Below are 16,722 nucleotides of genomic sequence, written 5' to 3' on the forward strand. Positions count from 1 at the left end.
AGCTAAAAGGATGCCATATCCTTTGGAGAGGTTATCCCAAAATAGACCCCTTATTTTCCTAGTCTTATCTCCCTCTATACGTAATGTTATTTCGTATATTTTATGAGGTTTGCTAACTCTGGTGTCTGCAGTTTCCACCTGAATGTATTCATTCGTGTCCACTGTCTCCAGATGATTCATCAGGATCTTGCGAGCTATGCTCACTTCTGCTGCGCTGTCTAGCATTGTCTGAGCCCACTCTCCGTTTTTCAGCTGTGTCCTTAGGATCCCCGGCTTGTTTGATTATTTTAATACTGGCTACCTTCTTTTTTGGAAATTGTAATTTTTTACTTTGATGAGCAGGTTCCTTGTCTTTGGACTTGACGTGCTCTTCCCTGTGTTCTGACCGTCCACTTCTTTCCGATGTCTGTGAGGAAGTCTGAAAAGATCGAGAGGGACGAGTATCAATATCTTGATATCTATCAGGTTTCTTCAAATTATCCCTATTTCTAAGGTTGTATCTTTTCTCAGAGGGCTCCCTCTGGGGAGACTTGTGTCCTTGGTCCGGAGATCTTTCTCTCCGCCGAGGAGACTTTCCTCTGGACTGGAATCTTTTTTCTTTGGGAGTGGATTGTTTATTTCCATCCCAGCTCTTTTTTGGAGTGTTTAGATTATTTTTAATAAATATCTTTTCAGGATTTTCAGTTAGTTGGGGTTTTACTGGTTTCCCACCCAAACTATCTCTTCCTAGCTCTTCATAGGATTTTTCTATGATTCTGGCAAGTTCAAATGGTTGTTCTGCTATATCTGTTTCTTTCAATTTCTGGCGGTTCACCACAGATGCTGCTTCTCCTTTTATATTAGATAATAATAAATCTGAGACCTGCTTGAAGTCTTTCAGTAATTTCATACCCAGAGTTAAAGCAGGTTCTGGACCGTATTCGTTTTGAATCTGTCTTAGCACATCGGGTATTACCGCCATGGACGGAACACCATGTGTTTTTGTGTAAATGGAAGCAAAGACTGTGCCCCAAGTGTCACAGTCCTCCACATGTGGTGCAATCCCCATTGGAAGACAGATAGTCAGAATTCTGTGTTTCTCAGTATGGGTAGTATCCGAAAATACTGCCTCTATTTGAGTGATTTTTTGTGCTAACCAGAATGGAATTTGTTCCCGTTTTGCGGGTACTTTACCCAGACACGATTGTATGTTCTGTGGTGTAATTTTGTTTGTGTTCCCCTGATGAGGGGTCAGCTGTGGAATGTTAATAGCTGGTTGGACTGTTGAAGTCCGCATTACATATTGGACTAATTGTCTATCTATTTTAATCAGTTGTTTTAGCTGTGCTAAAAGTTCTGGTATTGACATTTTTTCGATGTTGGGATGTGGTGTGTAGCTGGCTAGAACCGGCCACGTTGCTCCTGGTCTACCTAGTGGACCGAGCCTGGTGATGTGATTATTATGTTTTAGGGCGCCTTTAAACCAGAGCAGGTGCTCTTGGTATTTTAATGGGATTTCCACCTCCTCGAAAGGGGTGTACTCATCCGGTGGTTCCTCTATTTTGTAATAGTGGAACTCATGTGTGACAGCGTTTGCTGCTGGAAAGTTTATCCATGAATAGAATACCTCTGTCTGCCGATATTCATGTGCCTCAATTACGAATATGACTGTACCACCTCTCGATGTTAGTCCATTTTCTATAAATTTAAGAGTTATAGTTTTTCTTATGTTGACCGGAATGAGTATTGCATCCGGGTCGGTTTGCAGGAGACTATTGTCATCCTCTAGGAGACGAGCTGCTATTCTAGCTGCCTCCCTTTCTTCTTCAGTTTCTGACATTTTTACTGACAGAAAGGTTTTTGTTGCAGATCAGGTTTCAAGGAAACAAAGATTAGGTGCACAATATTTTGGAACACTGTATCCTTCAACGTTGAATAAACTAAAAACTATACATAGAAATCTCTTCCTACTAAGTTCCGGCGGATTTTTAACCTTTTACCCACTCCAGACGTCTTTTGGAGTATTTACGGGAAAAAGGGTCTGTGTGAAAAAGCACAACTGAGTTACTCTAACGTCTTGCGTTAGATTTATCGCCTTACCAAACGTTGGGCGCCATGTAGTGTAGTTCCTATAGTCCCAATAGGCTCTGTACATTGGAATAATATCTTCAGTAGTGTAGACTAGGACTGAGGTTAACTAGGTCTCTACTGACTATATTAGACTTAATTTTTTTGCCAGCTAGCTCAGAGTTCACTAGAAACTTTCTCGAGTAAGCGAGGAGGAGTTTAACCTCCCTGGATAGACAAGAAGGGATTTAGTTTCTGACAACCATAAAACATGACAACTTTGCTCTCCCTGAATAAGAGTATATCTCTAGAGTCGTGTGAAAACAAAAGACAGCTATTTCACTCAGTCAATAAGTGCGTACTTAGTTTCACCAGATTGCAGAGAAAAAGAGAGATGGGCGTTTTCAATAAAAGTTGTTATTTATTGAGCAGTCTCTTTCCTCGTACAAGAGAAATGAATTGCTACAATTGCAATACTTATAGTTAAGTAAAGTGCATACAGTAAAAGCAGGATTATAAAATAATACTGTAAAAGCATTGATATGGTTTCTTAGCCATATGATACTTTAAAATGGATAAAATAGATACATACATATATACATTGACTAATCGCACTCAACTGGTGCTTCTAACTACGCCTACCCCGGTGTACTTGACCTAAGCCTAATACGTGGGAGGGAGTTAGTAAGTAGCAGTTTAAGTTAAGTTTGTTTTGCCAAGAATCTGACTCAAGAATTCTCTGTAAGGGTTTAGTCAGTTCAGTACCTGGGTATTAGAAGGCAGGAGGGCTGGTATCTCTCTCTCAGGACTCGGTATCCCAGTCACCCGCAAGGGTAAGCTGGAAACGCCGGAGGCTGGATTTCTCGGCAAGAGAAAAGACAGCGTCTTTCTCAGCGCGTCAAAAGGGAGGGGCAGCGTCCGTGGGCTCTCGCATCAGCTAGGCTCTTCGGAAGTAGATAGCTGCTCTGCACCAGGATTACCACCGTGTGTTTGCTTAAGGCAACGTTGGTATATTTATACCTGAAAGGTGCCGGGTTTGACGTAAGGCTGGACATAAGACGTCAATAAAGATGTCATTAAGAACTAGTCGTTCTTACAGTGCTTTACAGGAGTTCTAGGATGAAATCAAAACAAAGCAGCGGGGATTTCCCAGGTTGCTGGAGGCTTGGATTTGTTTAAGAACTCGGTGTGCTTTCTAGGGGGCTGGAGGAATAGGCTTGCTTAATGTGACAGCATGCGCTATGACTGAATTATGAAAAGGGTTTCTATGCCGTTGTAGGGATATTATTGATTTATAACCACACAAGGGCAAATAATAGGAATATCGATTCAGGTACCTAGATAAACACACTACAAAATCACTGCTTCATTTAGGGGTACACAAGTAAATAGCATATAGAACCACAAAAAGACCTACCATCAGAGCTCTTTTTATGATTAAACAAAGAACACCCTTACTACTGCAAGAGGTTAGCAGATGTAGTTGTTTCTGATGCACTATCCTCTTCTTGCCACCTTTAGCAACATATGGGTGATTGGACCTCTAGACACCCCAATAGAAAGCCTGAATTATTTGGAACGATGCTGAAGTGTATCACTTCCCTGTAATGGACTGTTCACAAGCATGCCAACATTTTGCTCTACCATTTGAGAAAAGACCAGGTCTTATGAATTAATTCTTGTAATTTAATATTGAATGCTAGTGATTTAAATAGCAAACCGATGCTTTCTGATAGTCAACAATGGAAGGTATGAGAAGAAAAAAGAAAGAAAATTACACCAAATGCACATAGCAGAGCAACAATACATACCACAATGGAAGTGCAAGATGACACTGTGGTGGTAAGTCACCAATATAGGGATGAATTCAAAGAAGTTATTGCTATGCGAATAATGCATTGGACTCTAGGATGGGATAGTTGCTGATAGTACAATAGCAGGCTCTTAGAGTGGAATTCTACTTGATAGAAAACTGCAGGGCATATTTTTGTGGCCTAATAATTGTGTTCCTAAGGCCGCTGAATGGCTTCTACTGAAACAAAGAATGGTGAATGAGTTTACACATGTACAAATGCATCAGTTGAGAACACATTTGGAGAAATACACTGCAAAAGACCGCAGTATTCCATCACTCAGCAAGTTCTAGAGCCTTGGGGAGAATATGAGAGCTAGAATAAGGCAGGATGAGCAAAAAGGAGCAGCTGGTGTTACTACGTGTATCCTAAAAAAGAGGAGTTTACTATCTTTTGTGAACATCCATCAGTTCTACATTAACAATGACTAAAAAAGGGACTCCACCTTGTCCCCACCTCAACTTTACCATCTCCGTGCAATAAATACACTCCACGCTGTTACTTGAAGCATAAAAGGTCATTTTATTAGGACAAGGTTGCAAACACCTTCCCCTTTCTCAAACACCATCTCTTCTGTTTCACTACCCCCCTTTCACTCTCAGACCTTATTCCATATACACATTCGAGGGGTGGATCAGCCCATATGTGACTCACCACGCCTCCAAAGTACCGCCTATGTCCTGCAACCTGCCCCAAACAGGCAACGCTGTAACTGCTCTTACGCCCGTACCCACACCCTTACAACATGTAGGGTGGGGTGGGCGGACTAACTTAATAACTCCCCTCCCAGTGGTGCTTGGTGTCAGGAAGAGGCCAGATACTCCTCTCCTGATACCATTATAACTACACTAAAACCCATCTCTTCCCCTAACTGGCCCTAACCCCCATCTTGTCCTTCCGGTATTTTGCACGAAGTACCCTGGGGGAAGAATGGTCTGTGACCATCATTTCCCCAAGGAGCCAATATCGTCTAATAACCACACTCCACACTGTTGCTTGAAGCATAAAAGGCCACTTTATTAGGACAAGTGTGCAAACATCTTAAAATATTATTAAACATTAATAAATCCAGCTGTAACTCTTGGCATGAACCATACAGTTGCATTCTCCCTTCCCCATTTTCAAACACCATCTCTTCTGTTTCACTCCTCCCCCTTGCACTCTCTGACGTCATTCCATATACCCAATCTCTCCTTCACTTGCCCTCCAAACATCCTCCCATGACTTTCCTCCATTGCTCATTCTATCCGGTGCACTGCCATCAGTCAACTGTGCTCCCTTCCCCCATCAAGGGGTGGGTCTGCTCATTTGTGACTTACCACCCCTCTAAAGTACCGCCAACCAGGAATTCCCCACAGTGTGGTTGCCTGCCCCACCCGAAAGACTTGTGCAACTTTCTCTCCTTCTCAATATACTCTCCGGCACCAGAAGGATTCATTCAACAACTTGCTCACCACATCTTGCAGTTCCATCATATAATAGGTGTTCCTTAAGCATGAAAGGTCCACCCCGTCGTCCCTAAAAAAAGACCACCTTGTCCTCCTTAATCCCCACATGAGCAGTTACTTTGATATTCTGCGCTTGGTAAAAACCCCATGGCCATGTTCAACTTCCTGCAAGCCTTTTCGATAGGTTTGTGTTTGACCGCCCCTAAAGATGGTTCGGGGCACAAATTCAGCCTAAATAACACACGTTCCTGAGAATTTCCTTATGATTTCTTCCAAATCCCTCTACATGTGCTTCAGCAATGTCAGACCTGACAGACGCACTAGGTTATTTTCTTTAAGGTGTCTCAAAACCATCTCCCGTCAACCTCTCTGCAGGAACAATTTGGTCAGCCACGGAACCACCCCCACCTCCCCTGGCTGGTCTGCCAGGGTAACTTGTCCCCTACTTGCGCATATATCTCTCGCAACATCTTGATCTCCATCTCCCAATCTTATGAATTCTACCCCAGGACCATGCCAGATGCACAGCTGCCGCACTAATTCGAAAAGAGTAAGTTCCAAAACTAGCCAGGTCTTGACGCACCTTGCTTAACGCCATGTGCAGTGCTACCAATAACTGGAAAGCCGTCAACCTACTGCTGGATGCATCACAGAACACCCCAATACGTACTTCCCTGGCACTGACTAAAATTTCTGCCATTACCGTACTGGACATACACTGCTGCAGCCACTCTTCATTAACCACACCGAGCAGTCCCTGCTCCCCTGATCTGTCTGAGACCGACTTAACCAGATCCCCAGCCTCCCTTGATCCAGACGCAAATCTCCATATAATACTCCCACATGACGTGCTGTACCCAGGAAGTCCAAAACCCGGAATGCTCCAAAGAACATCCAAATCATGCAAAGTCTAAACATTGCCAACTTGAATGAGTCATACCATCACAGCAGCAAAACTCCCAGAAGCTCCTCCAACAATTCAAATGTAATGGCTTCCCATAAAGCTCCCCTCCCCAATTCCCTGCCCCAACCTTCCAACATTTTGCTCCAGAGTTCATCCTTGGCTGTGTCAAAACTCAGATACAATTTTCTGTAAAAAGAGATCCTAGCTAACTTGCCTGCAATGGGTGTATGCGATAAACCTCTATCAATGCAAAACAAAACCGTCGCTCAGTGTCCTGTCACTTAAGGTGCATCGCTTCTGCGGAGCGACCCACAAATTACCCAAACTCTGTCGATTCCAGTCTGTAGCTCCTTCCGCCAATGACTCCTCAATCAGGCCTATCACTCTCATTCCCCCCAGGCCCAGATGTCCTCCGGCAGTTCGGTCTTGCACTTCTCTGCTCCAGGCGCCAGTCTGCAGATACACTGCCACCATGAACGGAACACGGCATCAGCTATATCATTGCTAGCCCCTGGTCCGTGCTTCACTCTAAACACAACATCAAGCCACAAGCAGTGTAGCATAAACCTTCGCCACAGCCGCAAAACCCTCAAATCCCTTGCCTTTTGCTCGCCCACCAGCTCCACCACAGTCATATTATCCACATGAAACAGCACTGTGCTCCTCTCCCCAGACTGCCAGTGCCACCAATAGTTGGAAAAATTCAATAAATGCAATGCTCCTTCCCTGAATTAACCAGTGTGCTGTCCACTTCTCAGCACACCACCTCCTATCCCCAAAACAACCCAAAACCCTGTGATCCTGCCACGTCTGAGAAGATCTGGGCCTGCCAGACTGTATTCTCCTCCCAAAAATTCAAGGACACACCATTGACATCATCCAGGAACATCCGCCACAGTACCAAATCTGCTCACACCACCAAGGATATCCATACCCTGTGGTATGGCAACGTCGCGCCTGAAAAGGCCAGGACAAGATGCCTGCAGAGTGTACTCCCTGCTCTCACCACTCTGCACTCAAAATTCAGGAAGCCCAGCAACTTCTGCACTGCTCTCAATTCAATCTTCCACTCTCCCACAATCTGCAGCAGAAAGGCCTGAATGTCCTCCACATTCTCCGTGGACAGGTGAGCCACCCAGTGCATGGACTCCAGCTCAATCCCCAAAAACGTAAGCCTGCAACTGGCCTCGGCTATCTTCTCAGGTGTTAACGGCACCCCAAAGTCTTGCAATAAGACTTCAAAATGGTGTACCACCCTGGCACAATTGCTGGTAGCCCCCTGTCCTACTAACAGAAAGTCATTAAGATAAGGAGACACGCCATGGTGGCCGCTGTTTTTCATGAACACCCACTGTAAAAAGGTACTGAACATCTCAAACAAATCGAATGAGATTGCGCAGCCCATTGACAAGAATTTTTCCACACAGATGGAACCCCAAAATTAGATTTCTATGAGTGGGAAAGCCATAGGGTGGATGAGCAGTAAGCGGAAGGTGGATTTGACATCACATTTTGCAATTCCGGGCCCCTACCCACACACCTGCACCAGGTGGAGAGCATCATCCCTTGAGGCTTACAACAACCTAGAATATTCTTCAGTGATAAACTCATTGACTGACCCCCCTTCCAGCCAGAATAGGTGGTGAATCATTCTAAGTTCTCCCAGCTCCTTTTTTGGTACCACGCCCAAAGGTGAAATGATCAGTCTCTCCAATTGCCATGCTGAGAAATGTCCAGCAATCCTCTCCTCCACCACTTCCTTTTCTATCTTTGTTGCCACCAGCTGCGGAATTTCCTTCACTGACCTCAAGTTTTCCACCCATCTGCGTCCACTTGGACCCTGGTAACCCACCCAAAACCCTTTGATGAAGCCCCACTGTAACCGCAATGCCACCTCCCTGTCAGGGTAAACTGAAAGCTATGGGCCAATCACCTCCACTCTAACTGGGGTAGGGGCCCTTTGGTCCAGGCTGCTCCCGGCATCTAGAGGCCTTCCATTGTTCCGCTGGGGTGGCCAAAGTTAAGCACTGTGTGATGGGGTGCCGTCCTTCGCTCTTTGAGCATTTGTGTTTGAACTTACTGGGGTGCCTGGAGCAGAATCCCTTATAAATGTTCCAGCACGACCCTGTTGTGAGTCCTGCTGGGTTCTTAGAAATTCCCGACCACCCCCTGTGGAGTGGGACGTGACAGAAAGGACCGATAGGTCACTGGTAAGGAACTTGCAATGTGAATAGATGCTGAGGATTGGGTGGACGACATCCATTGTATCCAGAGCTCTGAATCCACTTCGCCCCATGGTTTATCTAGGTTAATACTGACCCTGGCCCTAAACTCTTCATCATAGCTTGACCAGGCATATCCCCCAAAACGCATCTGCGCCTTGCGAAAAACATCCATGTATTACAGCAAGGCAATTGCCCTATCTAAATGCCACTTGCAGCAAATGTAAGTGAAAATCAAGAAAGCGGAGGTCCAATTTTTCATGTTGATGGGCACCCTCTGCCTCCTAGTTAACTCCCACTCCTCTTCTTTAGTTCCCTCCTTTGCTTGTATCTCCCTATGGAGGAGTTTGAATACATCAAAGTGTTTGTGCTTCCAGATCTATTTTTTGTTTTTTCCAACAGGTGAGACCCCAATGGCCCCAGAGTGCCCCTTCACGACTTCCTCTTCCTCGTCTCAGAGCGCACCCACTTCCCATTCATCGCTCTCATCCTCATAATTCAGCACCAGCTCACCCTCACCCTTAAACACACCAAACACAGTCTCCTGAACCACTCTCTTCTTCCACTGCACAGCTGATTTATTCTGCTGAGGGCAGTCCTTAGCTGCCTTTCCAAATGTGCAGGCCCTTGCCAGAGGGCAGGCAGCCACGGGCCCTCCTGCTGCTTCGGGCCAACATCCTGAGGCGTTCATGTGTACTACTGGCATCACTACATTTCTACCAGCCTCACTTGCTGGTCTTGTTCTCCCCTCCCCTGCTAGGCTGCTCCAACCTGAGGGGTCCTGCGCACCACGGGCCTCACCGCTGTGCTGGCTGTCCCTGTGACCCCCTCACTAACCCAACTATCTGACACCCAAACCCGCTGCCCCTTCAGAGCGTGCCCACTTATCTTTTCTCCCTTCCCATATTCCTATCCAGGCTGGGGTCCCCCCGACCAGGTGAGCGGGCCACTGCCCACTTCCTGGCCTCGCCCATTTGCACCCACCTATCCTCAGTCGGCTGTATAATGAGGCGCTGCTCCTTGATGTGCACCTTCAGGTCCATTCCTAGCCATTTCTAAGTATGGGGAACTTTTGGGCCTCCCTACCTGGGCCCTCTGCCCTCATGTGCTTGGCTCCTATTGAAGACCCAGGTACCAAAAGACCAGCTCATTTGGATTTTTTCTTGGCTGGGTTCGATGTCCCAGCACCTTGAGCCTGATTCACAAAAGTAATCTGAGACAGAATCCTAACTTTACGACTTTCGGTATTCACAACAGGCACTTAGGAGCATTAAAGTTAGGATTCCTAAATGTACTTCTCCTAAACTGCGACAAAATCCTAACTTTACAACTTTCGGTATTCACAAATGGCATTTAGGAGTAGTAAAGTTGGGATTCATAACTTTACTTCTCCTAAACTGAGAAAAATCCTAACTTCACGGCTTTCGGTATTCACAAAAGGCGTTTAGGAGTAGCAAAGGGAGGATTACGAATTTTACTACTCCTAAACTGAGACAAAATCCTAACTTTATGATTTTCGGTATGCACAAAAGGCATTCAGGAGTAGTAAAGTTAGCAATCCTAACGTTACTACTCCTAAATGCCTTTTCTGAATGCCAAAAGTCATAAAGTTAGTATTTTGTCTCAGATTACCATTGTGAATCGGGCCCCTTGTTCCTCCTTCTCCGGGCTGGGGGGGCTCCACGATAGGTCAAGCAGCCCTTTTACTCCTGGCAGATCATTTGCTTTATCACGAGGGCCACCATATGCATGAGGGAGTGCCAGTTCTGAGGTTGAAGGCCCCTCCCCCATCCCCCACCCTACTCCAACCCTGAGTATCCACTATTACGGAGCAACGCAGGTAGACTCTTTCTCCTCCCACGTTCCTGGCTCACGTGGCTCTTTCTTTGCAGTCTGTCCCCGCCCCCAGCTATTTTCAGGGTAGGTGGCAGCTCAGGCATGCAAACTGCAACCCCGCCCGATGTGGAACACGTCAGTTGATTAATCCCGACCCAGGCTTGGTCAATGATGCCTGGCCGACCTCCTTCCACCTTACCTAGGACCTGTGCAGACATCGCCCTCACATCGCTGCTCCACAAGGCCAAGTAGGCTGACCATTACTAATCCTGCACTAATAACGCACTAACTTGATAACTCCCCTCCCGGTGGTGCTTGGTATCAGGAAGAGGCCAGACACTCCTTTACTGACACTTTATAACATTCCTAAAACCCGCCCCTTCCCCTAACTGGCCCTAACCCCCCCCCACCTTGTCCTTCCGGTATTTTGTATGAAGTACCCCGGGAGAAGACTGGCCTGAGACCCTCACTTCCCCCGGGGGCCAACATTTGACGCACTTTGGTTTTAATGAGACCCCATCTGAGATAACATCAAGTTGCGGCAGGCTTCAATTAATACTGTATTTATGCTGTTTCTGTTCATGCGATATTGGATTTAAGTGGCAGGCACCATTCACCAAAACGATTGCTATTGCTCCCATGTGCACTGCTTTCTTTAAAGTTCACCCTTGCCCTTGTGTGCTCCTGTCTATTTATTGACTGTGTTCATCGCGTGCCTTGACTGCACAGCTGCAACTTTCAATGTGCTGCCTGTTTTGTTTATATAAAAAAGAGCCACACTCATCATTACCCGCATGTCCTTCATGCACTCTGCACTCATTGTGTTCAACGGGGTGACTAATACTGTGTCATATTTTGTTACGCCTGCTTACAGCAACTACAGGCATTTGTTTAGTTTGCTCGCTGCCATCTTGGATGGGCTGTGTATAATACTGTTGGACACACGTTACGTCCAACCTCTTCTTCTTTGCCTCATACTGAAATGCAATGTATTGGGTTCCTTTGGATCAGCATCATTCAGATCAGCTGAATTCCAGAAGTCTGTAATTTACATGTTATGGCTACATTTCGAGGAATTTTGACACCATATTTGAAGGGGTTAGTTTGGATCAGCAGTATTTTTGGATCAGCTGGTATTGGATCTGTTGTTCCACAGCAGGATAAAACATTTGAGTATTTTGGGCTTGTTTGAGTAGAATTAATTGGATCAGTTGTTTCACAGTAGTATAAAGAAATTAAGGGTGAGTCTGTCATATATATTTAAACACTAGAGAAACAAGTGTTTCTATAAGTATCTATCTTTCTGCTCACATAAGTCCAGTTAGTTTATTTTACAGGTCAGCTGGCTCAGGTATCATTACAGATACAGGGGATCTCTTTTAAGTTATATTATAATGCACAATGTACCTCCTCCCCTGTTTTTTTATTTCAACCCCGGTAAACCTACATTAAAATGGGGGAAGTGAAATCAAGTTTTTAGTCACTATGCACATGTGTGTGTGTGACAGTGCGTAGAACGTAAAAGGCATTATTATTGCATTGTTTGGGAAAAGAGGGTCAAGACGTCTTTGAAAATGTGCCTGATTTATTAAATGACGAAGCACAGGATTTGATTGAATCTGAGAGTTGCTTAGAAAAAATAAATCTGCCTTTTTTTACCAAAGCTTTCCACTGTTCTTGAGAAGTACCATTTTGGTAATCAAATGTAAACAATATAGGAAACATTCGAAGAATACATCACAGTGTTGAGGAAGTTTGGATCAACCTGCAACTTTGGTACTTATTGTGAAAAAATATTCAGAAATCGGTTAATCTTAGAATGCAATGCGGAGAAAGCCAAAGAAATCTTTTTGCAAAACGATAATCCTACGCTGACAGAAGACCTGTGAGCACAGTCAAGTGTGTGTGGAAAAGATTTTTTAAAAATGGTCTGCTCTAAGAAATGGGAATGAAGAAGAAATGCAAATAGTTAATATTAAAACTAAAAGCAATGTTAAGGGACAGTTTTGCCATAAAAAAAGATAATGAGTAAGTAAATAAGAGGTTTTAAGGTATTTGCTTTAGGTGTGGTGAGTATGGTCACTTAGCAAATAACAGGTAGTGAACTTGTTGGAAGCTACTTGCAAAACATGTGAAAGAAAGAGTAATGTTAGGCAGTGTTGTAGAAGTAGCAATTGGAGGAATAACATTTGTGAAGTATTTTGATGATGAAACGGATTGTGAAGAATTAGTCTAACAGGCTGATGTAGTGGGTCCTTTTGCTGTCAAAAGCGGGCTTATTCCAATGACACACAATTTAGCATCTCCCTAGCACAGGATGAGGGTCTTTCTGCAGTCAACTTTAGGAACTGCTTGGTAGGCTTAGCTGACTGGATGGACCACAGTTGTCTGACTCTTAATGCTGGAAAAACAGAGGTAATAATTGTAAGGAAACTCTCCATCTGGTCCCTAGCATGGTGACCAGATGTGTTGGGACTCATCCCAACTCCTAAACCAAAGACACATATTGTTTGACTCTGGGGTCAAGAAAACATTAATTCCCAGAGAAGAATATGAAAAGAAGTTAAAAAACAAGGTGACTCTTTTCAAGCCTGACGTTCATCCTAAAGGGTATGGTGGTGAACCGATCAAACTTTTAGACTACTTTACAGGGCCAAATATTTTAAAAGGGAGATAAACAGTGGGCAAGGTGATTCACTTAAAAAGTTGGTGCCATCAAAGGGGTCGATTAGTCTAATTAGAACCTGATGAGAATCCAACGGTGTGATTGAAGACCTTACAACCCGTTCATCAATTTGATATGAGTAGACCAGAGTATTAAAAAGGAATTTCTGGAGGTATTACAAGATGGTTTAGGGTGCCTTAAGGTTGCACTCACAAAATCATGCTAAAAATAGAACTTTGTGCCAGTTGTGAGCAAAGTCAGTGGTGTTCCTTTTGGTGGTCATGGACAGGATGGAACAAGAAGTGGAAAGACTCAAAAGTTGTGGTATAAATGAAGAAGCTGAAGCAACTGAGTATTTCTCCCCAATTGTAAGATTATGTGTGGATCTGTGTGAGCTCAACAGAAATGTTGTGGTAGATCACTATCCACTACCAAACATTACTGAGGTGTAGTTATGTTGAAACATGCAAAACAATTCATCCTCAGATCTCACCTCAGCATACTCCTGGTTTTCAGAGGCCTTAAGAGAGGAGAGGGCTTATGGCAAATGGCTGGGGCACAGCTAGCGCAAATCCTAGGATAATGTTACTAAACTGGAGTATAAAAAGGCTCCGTCAAGTTCTCAGCCATTGAGGCAGCACCAACAAAACTGTGGGAACCTTTTGAGATTACCCCTTAAGCTCAAGAGAATGGCTTGCTGACTTCTATTCCAATAAAATGTAAGCAATTTATGATCAGTTCTCTAGGCAGAGATCATTAGCAACAGCTACAGAAAGGATCCATTCCTTTGTCCCTGTGCTGGCTGAGTTTGAACCTATCAACTTGGAGGCCTCAGCGTTGCTACTGGCCAATTGCAAATCTGGTTTGCCTCACGATTGTTGCCCTCCTGATATTCTGAAACTAGTCAACCCAATTTTGAACAAGTTGATGAATGATTATCTGGAGTCTGTATTATTTCTGCCGGGGTGAAAACAGGCCCTTCTGAAATCCTTGCAACAAAAAAAAAAAATGCAGGCGCCAAAATTCTTAGAAACTATAGGCCTATCTCACTCCTATCTGCAGTGGTTTAATTGCTGGAAAAGAAGTTATGGACAAATTTCCCACTTTCTGAAAAACAATTGTGCTTCCGAGCAGGCTACAGTTCAGAGTTGGCCTTAATGAAGGCCTCCAAATTTATCAATATTAACCTTGATCATAGTGAATCAGCAATGGATGTACTCTTGGATTTGTCATCAGCGTTGGACACAGTCTACCATCCTATCTTACCGAACAGGCTGTTATATATTAAATCCCAAGGGAAAGGTTGGATCTGGATAAAATAATTTCTTGAGGAAGGTCTCACACTGTATTTCTTGGCTCTTTTACTTTGGATGTGAAGCCTCTTGAATATGGCTTTTCCCAGGGGTCTGCCATTAGCCCCTCTTTGTTTAATGTTTATTGGAGCCCTTGGCTAACCTGATAGAATCTTGGGGCATGAAAGTGATTTCTTAAGCTGATGACTCACAGCTTATTTTGTCCTTCCAGGATAGAGCATCTTATGCTTTCAGTTCTTTCAAGAAGTACTTGAAGTCAGTGGGCAATTGGATGAGAGAGAGCTGCCTTAAACTGAATTCTGACAAAATAAAAAATCCTCTTTTTTGGTACTAGCCAGTTCCCTGCTTTTCTTAATTGATGCCTTCCTCCAGTGTAAGAAACTTGGGCTTCAAATTTGATTCCGCACTGTCTTTTGAATCACAGGTCAAAGCACTCTGGGCTGGTTGCTTTGCAGCCTTTAAGTCTCACAGGAGGATGTTGCACTTAGTTTCGGTTGCGGCTCGAAAGAACATTGTTCATGCTTCGGTGACCTCAAAATTGGACTATGCGAATAGTCTATTCTATATCTGGGCTTGTCAGCTTATTTACTTCAACCTTTACAGATTATCAAAAATGCGGCGGCATGCCTCATTCTTAAAGTTCCTAAACGTCATTCTGTGTTTGCCTATCGTCGTCAGCTGCACTGGCTACCAGTTGCTGGCTGCTTCAAATTTAAAGCTTTAATATTCACTTACAGAGCCCTGGAGCAGAAGTGTCTGCTTTATATTAGAAGCAAACTTAAGGCCTACTGTCAGTGCAGAAGAACCCTGGGGTCTAACTCCCTGAATCTCCTGCAGACACCTAGGTTCTGCAGTGCTAGCCTGGATGAGAGATCTTTTGCATTCCTTACAGTGCAACTTTGGAATTTGCTTCTGACTGCTCTTCATTTTGCCTGTTCTGAAACTGGCAATTCCCTATTTTGCGAATGCATTTAAGGAATCGCAAATTGGATTCCTTAAATGCAATTCTGAAAGCACACAAGTTGTGCAAATTTTGCTCAAGAAATCGCAAATTACCACCTTCTTCAAGTTGGTGGTAATTTGCGATTTCTTTGAAAAATTCACTTTTTTGCATTTTTCAAAGGATTTAAGGAATTTAAGGAATCGCACAATGGCTTGTTTATACATATACCCCTAGGTGATTTCTACATATGAACAAACCGCACTCACTTTCTCTAAGTCTAGAGTTGCCTACTATTTTTTTTGTGAAAAACGCTTCCAGAAATGGCAAAAACTAGGAATCTTTGAACTATTAGATCTGCACCAAATCTTCACATGTAAACCTTCCCCTCACTGCAAAGTAAATTTGGTCTTCAAAGGCATGATTTTTTATATTTACAATTTAGATACTTTCTTTTTGAAAAGGTTATGTTGACTCTATATTATTTCAACCTTGTTTTTTAAAGCTACTCTTTGGCACTAGGTGTTCTTCCATTTTGATTTCAGTACAGATTAAGTTGATTGACTTGCTCTGCTGGACTAAAGTAAACCTATGATTCGCTGAGACAGCTGAGAAAAATGAAATAGTCTTACCACCCCATTGGCAGTCCCAAGAAGACCGCTGAACTGGTGGTCTACTACCCACCATATTATGATGCATGCAGCCCGAACCGCTGATCGCTGTCCACAGAGTGGTTCCCACCTGGGCCATAGCAGACTGCAATGTTGGTGATGCATACTCTGATGCAATCACAGACGCAGTTTCACACCAAATCAATTACGATAACACAGTTATACTGGCGGTCCCTTAGCAGAGGTTCCCCAACTGAGAAAGGACACTGTGGTACGTTCTCAACACAGCACCAGAACAGTGCCCATTGGATGGAGACAAAAACAGCAATGCTGATATCTATTGGCCAAGTTAACACACCTGCAAATCAAACTATAAAACACACCCCATCCGAGACCATGATCCTGTGTCTCTCCACTGCAATACAGCAGCAAGACAGAGCAGCAACTTTGGTCACATAAGGCTTCCATTGTTTCTCTTTCCAATTTAACACTCCCACACACTTTCTTTGGATTTTTCCTAATATCCCTTGGTGTTTTTTGTTAGTCATAGTCACCTTCTTCAATTTAGAGTTATGTTACACCACACAAATCCCTGTTTTTCAGAGGCTGAGCTGTCAGTCATGTTTGATGAACACATAAGAGTAGAGCCACAATTGTCTGGAGCCTAAGTCCAACATACTCCTCTAAAGTTGGAAAATTGAAACTTGATCCAGGATAGTGAATGCTGTAGGTAGGTGCCACCCTGTGCACAATGGAGGAAATTAGGAAGCGGTGGCACAACATGAGGGCAAAGATGTGTTCCCTGGCCTCCAAGCACCACCTGGAGGAACAGAAGACTGACAGTGTTCCTTCCAGCATCACATTACATCTCTTTCCCTGGGAGG

This window comes from Lissotriton helveticus, chromosome 4_1 (genome assembly GCF_964261635.1).
Source record: "Lissotriton helveticus chromosome 4_1, aLisHel1.1, whole genome shotgun sequence".
NCBI lineage: Eukaryota > Metazoa > Chordata > Amphibia > Caudata > Salamandridae > Lissotriton > Lissotriton helveticus.